The following is a 13,689-nucleotide window of genomic DNA, read 5'->3' on the forward strand; positions in this document are numbered from 1 at the left end:
GGTCCTTGAAGGCCACGTTAACCAAGCTTTGCCAAGAGACTGGACAAAATTGGGTAAACGCCCTACCCATGGCATTGACAATTTTTCGTTGCACTCCCAGAGGACAGACTAAGTTGACCCCATTTGAAGTTTTATTTGGGAGACCGCCAGTACTGGCAGCTCTCAAGACCCAGCCTCTTGAAATAAATCAAATAGTGGGAGATGCTGTGATCAAAGAATATGTTATTGCCCTGCAGTCTGTTCTTTCCAAACTCTATAGATACTCTCAAGAGTTCCAGAGATTGCCACTGGACGCCGCCATTCACCCTTTTAGACCAGGAGATTGGGTCCGGATCAAGACGTGGAAGAAGGAAACGCTTCAGCCTGAGTGGAGCCAACCGGTCCAGGTGCTGTTAACCATGGATGCAGCGCTAAAGATTGACGGCAAGGCCAAGTGGATCCACCACACCAGAGTCAAGAAAGCATCCGCACCTATCGAGGTGCAGGAGCCAGAGACGGGAATAGCCAAGGATTCCCCAACAGGTGAGGGATGGAGGAAGACCCCTGAAGAAAAGTGGCTTTCGCAGACAGCCCCCGGTCTGGGCCTGAAGTTACGTCTCCGCAGAGCGCCCCAGACTTAGTTATTAATCCCGCAGGTCAGAATATAGTTAATCCATATTACATATGCATTGCCATAATTATAGCATGTATGGTTTTTATTATGTTGCTTTATCTTGTATTCTACTTCCGGCATGGACACGTCCCTTGACCAGAAATGGGTCTTTGTCACAAACTAACACCTTCCTCAAACTGGTACAGGAGGTAGTTACCCAGTTCCAACTCACCAGCTGTTGGGTATGTTCCCCCTTGCAGGTACAACATGGCCAAATTCCACTATATCCTCTTCCGCTTACTATATTGGAATTAGCTGTGGACCGTCCAGCACACAACCAGACTTGGCCACGAAGGGATCAGGTGCAGGTCAAGAGAAGGAAAGGCTTGTGGTGTTGGGAAAACTATGATGGGACAGGGCCCCTGTTGGGGCATTCCTCTTGTTTTTACACACATAAGAGGGGCCCATGGCAAAAGTGGCCAGGGGGAATCCCTTGCCTTGATTTACACTATAATAATACCCATATCAATAAGACCAGATGCAATTGCACACCACAAGGCATGAAGTACACGTTCCGGAAAAATCCCCCTTGTCATTGTGGCCATACAGGATTTGATGACTATTGGCAATGGTATGGGTTAACCTTATGTCGTGCTAACAGCTGGACCACCAACATTCCAGACCAAACCACTATGCTTAGATGGTACAAAGGGGATCAGCCCCAAGCTTGGTCTGAAGTATATATAGCTTCCGACTCTTGGTATGCCAGAGCTCGGATGGGAAAAGGGATAGAAACCTGCACCCCTACAGCCCCAGGGGTAACTAGATGCAATGCTAGTGGCCCTATATATACTGAGCCATTATTCATGAGCTGGTACTTTACCCCACAGCATGGTTTTCAGTCTCATTTGAATGGGACCATGCAAGCCCATCATTCACAGATATGGCCCTTGGGTAAGTGTGCACTTAAACATCATTGGTTTGTTTGTGGAACCACTGCATATACATGCTTGCCCCCCGACTGGAGAGGAAGCTGTTATGTGGCCTACTTAATACCTAATATTAATGTTAAACCCAAAGGACAACACATCTTCAGACCCTTATACACCAATACCAGAGACAAAAGGCATGCTTTACATGCTGGAAACCACAACTGGGGGAGTAAGGTTTGGACCCCCCAAGATTTGATTGATGAATACAACCATTGACATGGAGCTCTATTGGGATTGTTGGAGCTAGGTCCATGACCAATGGCCTGTTAAGGTTGCAAGCTGTAGTAGAAGTGGTTACTAATGCCACCGGTGAAGCAATACGCACCCTAACGCAGGAAACTGAGCAAATACGTAAAAGATTGATCATTCACCAACAGGGTCTTGACCTACTCCTCGCCAGCTCAGGTGGGCTCTGCGCCACCTTAAACACTAGCGGTGAGTGCTGTGTTGAAATTGGAGATGAATCACAGGTAATTAATCAATTAGTAGACCACGCAGAAATAACAACATATGTGGGCGATCAGCAGTGGAAGGGCCTAAATTGGGACTGGCTTACAAGCTGGCTGCCAAACTGGGCCTGGCTGAAGCATCTCTTTGTTATTGGCTGTATTGTATTCCTTATCCTTATGTGCTTACCATGTATCATATCCTGTGTATCTGGCATGCTTATTCGGGTTATGAAAAGAAAGGCCCAACTGATGATGTATCAGCAACTAGCCTTGCATGAAATACAGGGAGATTATACTGAAATGGCACCATCTCATGAAGAGGTATGGAACCATACTGTTTATGCTCCCCAATCAGTTGTTACTGGAGAAGGAAATATTTATGCCACCATTGACAATTAGGAAGATACTTTCTTACTTTTGAAATTAAGAAAGTATCTGAGGGGCAAATGTTGCAATGAGTTAAAATTAAAAATGTTGTACTGAAATAAAATGAAACAATGCTAAGTGAAACATATGCTTACCTCCCTTGTGAAAAGTATGGGAGTTTTCCGCTTATCTGCTTCTTTAACAATTAAAAATGTTATTCCCAGCTTATCGGACCAAAGGTCAAGGATAGAGGAAGTTTGGAAGGAGAACAGAGAAGTGGACCAGAATTAGACAGATGCTGAGAAATTAAACAATGATGTATTCTTGATTAGCTATGCATTTCTGATATTATGTATGTGACGCATCTATAGCCTATAAATATGATGACTGTCAGCAATTCTGGAGAGTCACTTAAGGGTGGCCTTCCCTTTGCAAAGGTTCTAATAAAGGCAAGTATTTGCAGTAGTCTGGTCTCGTCTCTATTCCTTATTGGCATCTCAAGGAATTCAGAGCTCTTATTGGTCTGGCCTCCATACAGGCCTGGCTCCTTTTGTAACAGCCCCAACCAGTATTGCTAATGATCAGGAATGATCATGCGAGTTGTCATTCAGCAACATCTGAAGGGCCACAGGTTAATCACCTCTGTTTTGAAGTTCACAGGTTTCAGTGGAAGAAACCTTTGGGTTTTAAGAGTTTATAAATTATGACTATATCCTATACCCTTTTATTATTTTAAAATTTTATAAACTATAGGAAAGTTATTCAAATCCTGTGCCTACTCAGGTGTGAGTAACTCTCACTAAACTCAGTGGTGATTACTTCTGAGCAGACCTGCACAGACCTGCACAAGAAGACAAGTCTCTGCCCTGAGAAGCTTACACTTTAAAATGAAATACAGAGGGAACAAAGGAAGGTGAGATTCAGTTCAAGAATTGCACTTCAGATCCTATGCCCACTTAGGAGTAAAACCCACTGAACTTAATGGGATTACTTCAGAGTTGATATGTATAAGGTTGCATTATTAATGTTAAATCCTTCCAGTGTGCATCTTTCAAGCTTGGACCAGTCATTGTGTCTACCTCACAGCGTTCTTCTGAGGATAAAATGGGAGAGCTTCCTGTTCTGCGATCCTGAATTCCTTGTGGGAATGACCACATACTAATATGATAAGTTGCATTTTGAAAGTCACTGTGGCAAAGAACACTGTCGCTGTTCAGCTATGGGGCTGATGAGCTCCTTGAACTGGTCATATTTTCCCACCTAGCCTACTTCAAAGGGTTATTGCTGCCACTGCTGTTGTAAGGAACTCCTGGAAACAAAGTTGGGATTTAATGCAAAATGCAGTATGTTCATTACTGCTAACTAGCCCCAATCAGCTTTCACACAACTCTTTTTAAGAATTAAATGTATGTTTGTATTCTTCCAAGAAGAGACAGGCAATACCCTTCCAACAGATATCCCAGGGTTTATGAAAAAGTCAGATAGGAGGCGAAGAGACAAGAATGAAAGATGTTTAGACTAAACATACATTCCCTTTCTTAAAAGGCAAGTCATTATCTGGACATAAATCCCATTGAATTCAATAGGCAAGTGATTTATTATAGTCACAGACCAGCAAAATTCAGTTCAAATATAGGAAATATGACAATTAAAAATTAAAAGTATAAAACATACAATTCCTTCACTCAAGAAATCAACAGGATCTTTTTTTCTTTCTCTGATCTGCATCTGGGTCAGAAGAAACAGCAACCCTTTCAGTAATAAAAGATGATGCATTTCTTGGACAAAACAAGAGATCCTGAATTTACAAGAGATCTTCCTCGAAAAGCCGTTAATAGCGGGAGAATTAACTGTCCTCTCCTTGAAGCAGAATCAATTTGTGCAATTCAGTTCACTAGTGCTGCTGCTACAATTAACATATATAAATGTTTTCAGTCCTTTTATAAGGCATCAGAATGTAAGCCCACTGGTCAAATTAGAAGTAAAATAAACTCATAAATAACATGTAAATGCAAGCAGTCAGCACAAATTGATTCTGTTTCAAGGAGAAGCCACTGAGGAAGACTTTCCTAAAGTCAAAACGCGTCTGGCTCCTTTGCTACTTTTATCTATTTTTGGTGTGCTTATTAGGCACCTCTGTTGTAATCCAGTTTTCCTGCATTTTATTGCATTTTTGTTGCATTTTATTGCATTATTGGCATTTTTGTTGTTTTTATTCATTTTTTATGTGGAATTTTTTGCTTGGTGTTTATGTTCTGTATATTCTGTGGTTATTACTTCCTATTATTGTTTTTGTATGTTTGTACCAAGTTTTTATTATATTTTATTCACTAACAACCATTTATAGCATACCCATTTATTAAAAGTGCCTCAGTATTTCACTCTGGGCATGTTGGTATATTCTGTCCTTCATTAGACATTTTTTCTTACTTCAGTAGGTGTTTTTCTAGACATGGATGAGGAAGTGCTATCATTTTATAATGATTAGCTAATGTGCCCTATTCAGTCCATCCCTGCCAAATTCTCTGAGAAAGTGTATCCATTCTTCAATCCTGGGAATGATGACAGTTTCTTGGGAGTCCGCCCAATAAGCATCCTTCTGTGTTTAATATCCCTGTGAAAGAAAACACTTCGCTGCCTTTCTACCAAGTCACTGAGCGTTGTATATGAGCTGTTTACACAAGCAAAAACCTCCCTTGATTTCTTTCTTTACACTTAAAATGACTCACAGTTGAATTAAAAGCTTCCGCTGAGAGCATAACCTTTTGAGGGAGGTGAAGAGTTCCATCCGTGGTAAAAGGCAAGAACTGAGGCTGCTTTCTTCAGGTGATGATTGTGCATTACTGAGCCATCCTGACGTGATTGATGATGAGACAGATATCCTGGACACAAAAATCAGGGGGACGAAAATTATTGTGGGGGTTACAAGTTGTGAGGCAGAAGAAAACAGACACTCTAAGAGTAGAAAGCGATGAGGCAAATTTGATGCCATTTCAGCTGCAGAAGGTGGTCTTGAAGAAGAGGCATTTGGGATTGTTTTGTTTTTATATACTGATTTTCACAGAGAACATAACACTCCACAAGTCACTAATGAGTCTGAAAAGGTATGCAACATTTTTGGGCAAAATACGCAGAACATTCCACAAATTCAAAAATACAGCATTAAAATAAACATTTCTGAAATACTGAATTTCATGGCAAAAATCCTGATCCCTTGATGTGCTAAGGTACATTACCATTATCAGAAAAACATAATATAGACTATTGGGCATTTTTGGTATAACATATTGTGAAGATCATAGGTTAGATTGTTATTTTGTATATATCAATAATTCTCAAAAATGAGAAAATCTAGTATGAAATCTAGTACTGCTCTGTAATTGTTACCATCAAAATAATATGAGTTCCTCAGCTCTTGGTTTATGATCTTAAACGTATTTCCCTTTAGAACAGACTTGTGTAAATTCTTATGGAAGTGCCATTATCTAGCGTTTATTGAAACACCCTTGCTGTTTCTAGGACAAAAGACAAAGGAATGTGCTCCCTGCTTAACTCTAAAAAGAACAAACACACTTTGTTCTTTTCAATGTCTTTTATCATGAAGGGTCTGTTAGAATAAGGATGACACCCTAAGATAGGAACTATCAAAGGACTAGATAGGAATTGTCAAAGGACTAAAAGTGCAGGACGACAGGAAGGATGAAACCGTACCTTCTGTTCTTTTGATTACGCCTGTTTGACTGTTCACTGTTTACCATGCCTTGGCGATCTATAAAATGTTTGTGCTTTCCTAATAAACTTGTCTATCTGACCAAGGTTGCATCTCAGTTGGACTGGGAGTTCCCTTGTGCGGTTAGAACCTTTTATCAAAGTCATTTCTGTGTTTAAATGTGTTTTCCTTCCTAGCTTGATTCAGGGTCCAATTCCAGCTCCATGTCCTACCTGGGGAAGGTGACACAGCAAGATAGCCATTGGGATCTCACCCAACAATTTGGGGGCTTGTCCAGGATTCTGCAACATGCTCCCCTCCTCTCCCAGCTTTTGCCTCATCTGAACATAGGACAGCGCGCAAAAGAAGGGTGAGTTTACCCTCTGTCTCCACCTGAGGTGAAAAGTCGGGCAATGGGGGGGGGTAAGTGTTAGCTGAGGGACCCCTGGTTAAGGAAGGATAGGTCAGGGACAGAGCATCCCTGACGCCAGCCCGTTGGGCATCATGAGTAAGCTCTGGGATGAAGGGAAGCTCCCAGTGCAGGCAGGCATGAAAAAGAAGTGCACATGCATATTGTGTACCAAGGAGTGGCCTGAGTACACTGCGGGTTTGAAGGAAACCCAGGAAAGATGGCCCATGTGGGGCTCTTTCCAGCCGGGACCGTTAAAAGGGGTCTGTGGCCAGATTGTTGAAAAGAAGCCTAGGCAAATGGGTTTTTTGGATTTGTGGGAGGAAGTAGCTGTGCACAAAAGACTGCACATGCTACCCATGGTCTCCTTACCGGCTGGGAAAGAACCAACTAACCCCCATGCACCTCTGCCCTCTTACTTTGCTGAATCTTCCTCCCCTCTGTACCCACCACTCCCTGAGCTAGGCATCCTTCCTCCACCTCCACCGCTGCCTGAATCAACTCCTAACCCTCCATTTCCCTTCCGACAACCTGCTTACCCTAATTCTGATCCCTCTTCCCCGTGCATGACTCACCCCCCCATAACTTCCACTCCTGCATTCCAACCACGGCCCACGTTTCCAAAACTGGCCCTTCCAGAGAAGCCAGCCGTGGGAGGGCAGGATTTAACATCAAACCAACGGATCAAGCAAAGGCACCCTGAATATGAAAGCAGTATAAAGGACTCCCAGGAATCTCTGGGTAAAGTTCTGGACCAAATTAAAGAGCTTCCGGAAGTTATTATGGGTAGCACCCCATTATAATCAAAATGGGACCATGTTCTGAGAAATCGCATGAAAGAAATGAATTCGGCAGAAAGAAAAAAACTCAGGTAGGAAACATCCCCTCCCGGGCATCCCTGCCCTAACGGGGGGAGCCCAGAAAAAAAATACTCCCTCCCATATATTTCCCCTTGTCACTCATTCTGTCCCTTATATGACAGATGATGGGATACATTTTGAGGGGGCTTCAGAACACAAACCTTGGCAAGAATGGGTTTTACAACAGTGGCGTCAGCTACGAGGCACCTTTGCCACTGAACCTCGCCTGGTGCTCCATTTGTTGGCCAGATTGTTTGCTGGGTATGATCCCACTTACGATGACATGGAACAATTGTTGGATTGTGTGTTGACAAGTGAGGAAAAAGGACGGCTTTGGGAAGAGAAACGGAAATGGGAAAGCGCGGAGTTGGGTCCGGTGGGACCAAAGCAAACTTAATGTTCTGGGGCAAGTAAGGGCGGATGGGAGATGGAACTCCACCACCTGAGAATTGGTAGCTGCCGACCGGGCTTGTCTTCTCGCACATCTGCAGCACATGTCCCAAAAACCTCCAAATTACCATAAATTCCGAGCCCTTAAACAAGAACCCACTGAAACTCCACGGCAGTTTTGGTGCCGGCCACTTGAAAAGGCTAAACAATACACTAATTGGGATGCAGAAAGAGGGGAGGATCGACAAGTCTTAGCCTCAAGCTTTGTCGAACAATCCCTCAAATTTATCCGAGACCATTTCGAGAACTGGGTCCCAGGCTGGCCCGGAAAAGCCTTGGAAGAATTATTAGGGATTACTGAACATGTGTGGGAAAGGGAGCAGGAAAAACGCAAGGAAAAGAAAGAGAAAAAGCAGGTTGAAATGATGGCTGTGATAGCAAAGAATGTTGTTCATGAGACGAGAGGGTTTCGTGGCAGCAGAAGTAACGGAGGAGGGAGAGGGCAGTATGGAAACCGTGGAACAGGAGGAATGCGTGACAGAGGGCAACAATTTGCTTCAAATGCACCAAGGGGGGGACAAAATTGTTTTTCCTGCAGGCAGTTTGGCCATTTCCGCAGGGATTGTCCATGGGCAGCGGAGGAAAACGCAGGGTTCGAACAAGGGGATTTTCCTCCGCCACCCACTCAAATGGGGCCCCCACCAAATCAACAGTTCCAACAAACTTGGACCCCCTTGACCAGTGCCGGAGGACAAAGCATTCAACAACAAGAATGATGGTGCCCCAGGGACGAAGGCAATTCTAAGTCCAGATTTCTTACTTTAATGTCTCTTGCTGATTTTCTCTTACACACCAAAGAACCTTTGATTTCTGTGTCTATTGAAGGTTGTATGTATTCTCTACTACTTGATACTGGTGCCACCTTTTCTCTGTTAACCAGTGACCCCCGACTGTTTGTCTGACGAAACCCAGACAGCAGTGGAGGTGAGCGGAAATCCTGTGCAATTAAGTTTCACCATCCCCCGCTGTGTCAAATACCAAAGCCACTCTTTGAAACACCCCTTTCTGGTTTTCTCTAAAGCCCTGCGATCACTAATGGGACGGGATCTTTTGTGTAAACTTGAGGCTAGCCTAACCTGCTCTCCTGACGGAGTGGGCTTGCTACTTACACTCCTTGGGGAACCCCTTCCCAATGTTGAATCTCACCACTCTTGCCTTCCTCCGGACCTACATGATTTCCACATTTCCAAAAATGAGAAAATCTAGTATGAAATCTAGTACTGCTCTGTAATCATTTAATAAAATGGATTGACATGGTTTTAGTGTTCTGTGGTTGTTTATAGTGTGCATTTGTGATATTTTATGTTTTGCATATTAATAGTAATAGTAAATAAAAATGAAATATGAAAAGATTCATGAAATATGAAATGACTTTATGCACCTAAAATTTCACTGTTACAGATCTAGTAGCCACAAATATCACATGGACAATCATTCTCATGCCCTTCAATCATAAATAGTATGATAGAGAAGGACCACCCATTTCAACTATGTCAATACCTTTTCCCACACTATAAATGTACCGATACCATGAATGTGTTTGTGTCCCTTTTTCATCTGGTGTTGCCCCTGCTGTAAATTTTGTAGGACCACTAACTAATAAGAAAAATGGGGCAATTGTCTTAATGTTTGAGTTGGAAGGGTCCTACCACCTGTTCAGTGCAGGAATCCAACTTAAAACATACCCAGCAAGTGACTCTCCAGCTGCCACTTGAATGTCTCCAATGTTGGAACTTAAAAACTGTAGCCAAACTGCACTTCCTTTGATGGAAGCAATATTCCTCCTTGAATATTTGTATAGTTTATTGTGATTGCAACCATTTATCAGTGATCCTATCACAAGAATTTAAAAACAGCGACAAAATGGCTTAGGGCAGAACTATTTATTACTAGAAAATGTGGCAGCCCTGTGTCAAGTTTTCACCTGGTGGAATGTGTAGCACAACATACCTCATGTCCTGTTGTAATTAGGTTTCTTCATGCCTTACTTTAGGGGTGAGGAACTGGATCTTGCCAGAAGGCTGGAAGAAATTGAACTTATCAATTTTAGGGGAAATTGCAACTTTGAAAATGTCCAGCCTATTTTTATTTTATTTTACTGTTAGGAAAACCCTCTTTTTTTACAGTTTATAGAAAAACCAACAATAAAACAGTATCATAGTTTTTAAAAAGCAGAAAGAAGACTAAAATGGAAAGATTTTTTACCTGCCCCCTAAAGGGTAATGGAGTAGGTAACAGGCAAGGGTCTCTGGGAAGGGATTTATGTAAACAGGGAGCCACAACAGAAAATGCCTCTCTCTAGCTGCCAACCACCTTATCTTTTATGGTCCTTGCACTTTGTACATTAGGATAATGTACATTAGGATAATAATGAAAAACTGGGAAGTTGAGTTTGTCACATGATTTAAAAGCTTGTTGTTTTGGTTAAGCATATATTAGAAAAAACATAATTGTCCTGCAAGATGAGATTATACTTAACAGCTCAAAATTAGTGTCAACAGTTAAGTAGCATATGACATAACAGGCAGGCTACATGGAATCTTATGCGTGTGATTTTACATGCATGTCCAAAAGACTCAAGATCCATCACTTGTCCTACTCAGGTGTTTATTGTCTAAAAATCTGGGGGAAAGAAATAAAATCCTAGAAGAGTGGCACCTCTAATGCACATGTATGAACACTAAGAGTTTTCTTTAAAGACGTCTGCAAACTCCCTCCAAGGCAAAATAGATGTAGGGGATTATTTGGGACAGATTGTAGAAAACTGAGATTCTCTCTGATATAGCTTAGGTCTGTGTACAAATTTTGCCTCTCAAAATTCTCCACCCTATTTATGGGCAGAGAAACTAAGGGTACTATTTCACCAAATTTCTTCAGGGAAAGAGAGTCTCTACCTATACTGTTTGTCAGGGGTGGGGCTCAGCCGTTAGCAGTGGCAGTAGCACAACTTTCTTTTCTTCCAAGATTCCCCTCATTTTTACTGCTATTGGAAGGGTCAGCAACAGCAACAGTATTGGCAGCCTGACCACTGAAACATATTCTAAGCTGGGTTCAGGGGCTGGGAGCCTGAATGGGGAAAAGAGGCCTCTGAGAGAGAGTGGTTAAAGGAAAGGATAGTCACAGCGGGAAAGGGGCAGAGAAGAAAGAATAAGGGGAAGATGTATAGAGGAGTCAGAAAAGTGAGGAAAGGTAAAGGTAGAGTATGATGCTGAGCTACATGGAAGAAAGGGAACACAAAAGCTGAGGAAAAGTCGTGCACTGGCCCTAAGAACAGTATATGTCTTGAGTCCTGTTGGCCAAAGCGAGGGCAGAATTTTTAAGATAATGAGACTCTGAGCTATGGCACCAAGGAGATATGGAGGCCAAAAAGATGGTAGTGGAGTTCTATTAATAAAGCAACTATACATTTTAGCTGTAAAACTACAATGAGGGGAAAAGCTGTGTTCATTGTTGATAGGGAGCAAAGGTTTGATGTGTAGGGCATACATATTTCTGCTTTTTATTTGCTCTACTACCCTGTGTTCTGTGTTGATGTACTAATCTGAGATATAGCTAACCCTTTCTTTTGATGCAGTGAGGATAGGGTTCATTAGATATCAAGTCTCGGTAGGATTTAGCATTGGTGACTACTCAAATTTCAGATATCTTACAGCATTTGTTTTGTATGTTCATGAAAGTAAATAAATGCACATTCAGATTATAAGAATTTGGTCTGTGTTTGCATGTATTCAAGAAATACTGTATATCAGAAAAAAATATACTATCATCTTTCTGATACCACAAACTGTATCTTCGATACTACAAAATATTTTTCTATAGTAATGTAATTCTTTACTATCAGCACCTGGGAAAAAACACTTTATTAAGCTGGTATTGAGACCACATAGAACCTCAGCTAAGGGAGCAAGCCTGAGTCATGAAAGCTGACAAAATTTATGCTGCTTTAAATTAAGCTGGCATAAAGTATGCTGGATCCAAACCTAGTTCAGGTGCAAGGCTACTGCCATCTGAGCTGGCCCAAGCTTGATAGAGGGAAAACAAGCCTCTAAAACCCTGTTCAGCAAGGTTGCCAGGTCATGTGACTGAGACAGAGTTAGGATCTATCATAAGTTGTCCTTACAGTCCTGCCCCCCCACTCCCCTGGAACACACATTGGAGGGGGGGGTTATACCAGTATTAGTTGACATGTTAGCCCCAGATGAGCTGTGATGAGCAAATAAATCCAGCATATCTCCGGCTATGCTGGAATGAGTGAGTTATGCTGCCATAGCACGGCTGAGCCAGGAACCACCTGGCTGAGCTGGAGATCAGCCAGATCCTAACTTGTTTATCCCAACTGGATCTTGGATTTGGATTGTACCCTAAATCATAACTTTAACATATAACTTATGAGATATATTTGAGAAAATGCCCCATCTCTGGCTGTCTTCTGCTGGCTGGTAAATATACTTCTGTTCTGGCGGGGGTTTGCCTGCTAAGTATTATCTGTAAAGGCCATTTTTATCGATGCTTACTGCCGTTGTTTCATTTTAAATGTACTTTTAGTGGTGTGTACTTTATCGATTTTAATTGTTGTAGCTTTAGGATTTAATATAGCTTTTTTATATTGTGTCTTTAAAATTATTATAAGCTGCCCTGCATGGTGCATGGTCATTAGAAGGGAGGTATCACATAAAATTTTAAAAAAAGTATTCTTAGGAATTGAAGTACGGAGTATAATTGACAGCTCAACTTAGAGAAATTTGCTTCACTTTACTAATTGGATTGACCAACACAGAACAATGACTCCCTCATTCTTATTGTAACAGAGTGTATGGAGTATGCAGTGGCACATATTTTGTACCATTTTGAGGTCAGCTGTGATAGCAACTATGAAAGAAGGTTGAAGCTTCTTAGCTCATGTGTTGGTCCAATGGCATGCACCATCTCCATGCCAGCACAGCACATCACTGGTGGTTCCTAATACTGATAGGGAGTTTGTACTACTGCATGCGGTAAAAGATGCAGAAACATCACGCCCACCCATCTAATGATCTACTGTCAAACAGTTTTTTTATTATTTCCATGTTACTGGCTTCTGTGTAGGGGCTAGAAACTTTAGATCAGTCCTAAGATGCTGTCCTCGGGATGCTTATAAAGCACTGATTCTGCACAGCCTGAAGGATTCTAGGTGATTAGTGAATATGAGATCTGGTAAGGATGTGCTGGCCATTGTTGACATCTTGACAAGTTCCTTCACCATTCAATCACACTCAAGTCTTATTCCTCTTCCCAGGAACTAGACTAATTCTGCAGCTTTTCCTCATCTCTCCTGATTCAGGTTATGATGCACTACTCTCTCTGAACCTTTACTATAAAATCGAATGTAGGCAGGAAGATGAACAGATATGCTTAGTGTAATGATGTAGGGAAAAATCCATACTGGAAGAGAGTAACTTGGTCACTTTAATTCATGCTAGCCTCCCCACCTCTACCACATACATGCATACATACATACATACATTAAAAGAAGATATGGAGGGGGATCATGGGGCACCAAGGAGCACCATTATGTGAAGGAACAATATGCATATACATTGCTACATGCATAGAGCCCATTCCAACACATTCCCAGCACATGGACAGGGTGTGTGTGGTCATTTGGTCATATTGGCAGTTGGCTAGCCTTTTAAGGCATTGGTAGGCATCTGAACACTCCTTTGGTGACCTCCAGCTTCAGCTATGGCCATATGCTGTATGAGCTGCTCCCTTTCAAAATGGTTCAGATGCCTCAGCTGGGACAAATGGCACTGCCAGCCTTTGACAGGTGTGTATTGGGGTGACAGTACTGCAACTACTCTAGAATATCTGCATTTGTTACCT

This window comes from Rhineura floridana, chromosome 11, assembly GCF_030035675.1.
Source record: "Rhineura floridana isolate rRhiFlo1 chromosome 11, rRhiFlo1.hap2, whole genome shotgun sequence".
Classification (NCBI taxonomy): domain Eukaryota; kingdom Metazoa; phylum Chordata; class Lepidosauria; order Squamata; family Rhineuridae; genus Rhineura; species Rhineura floridana.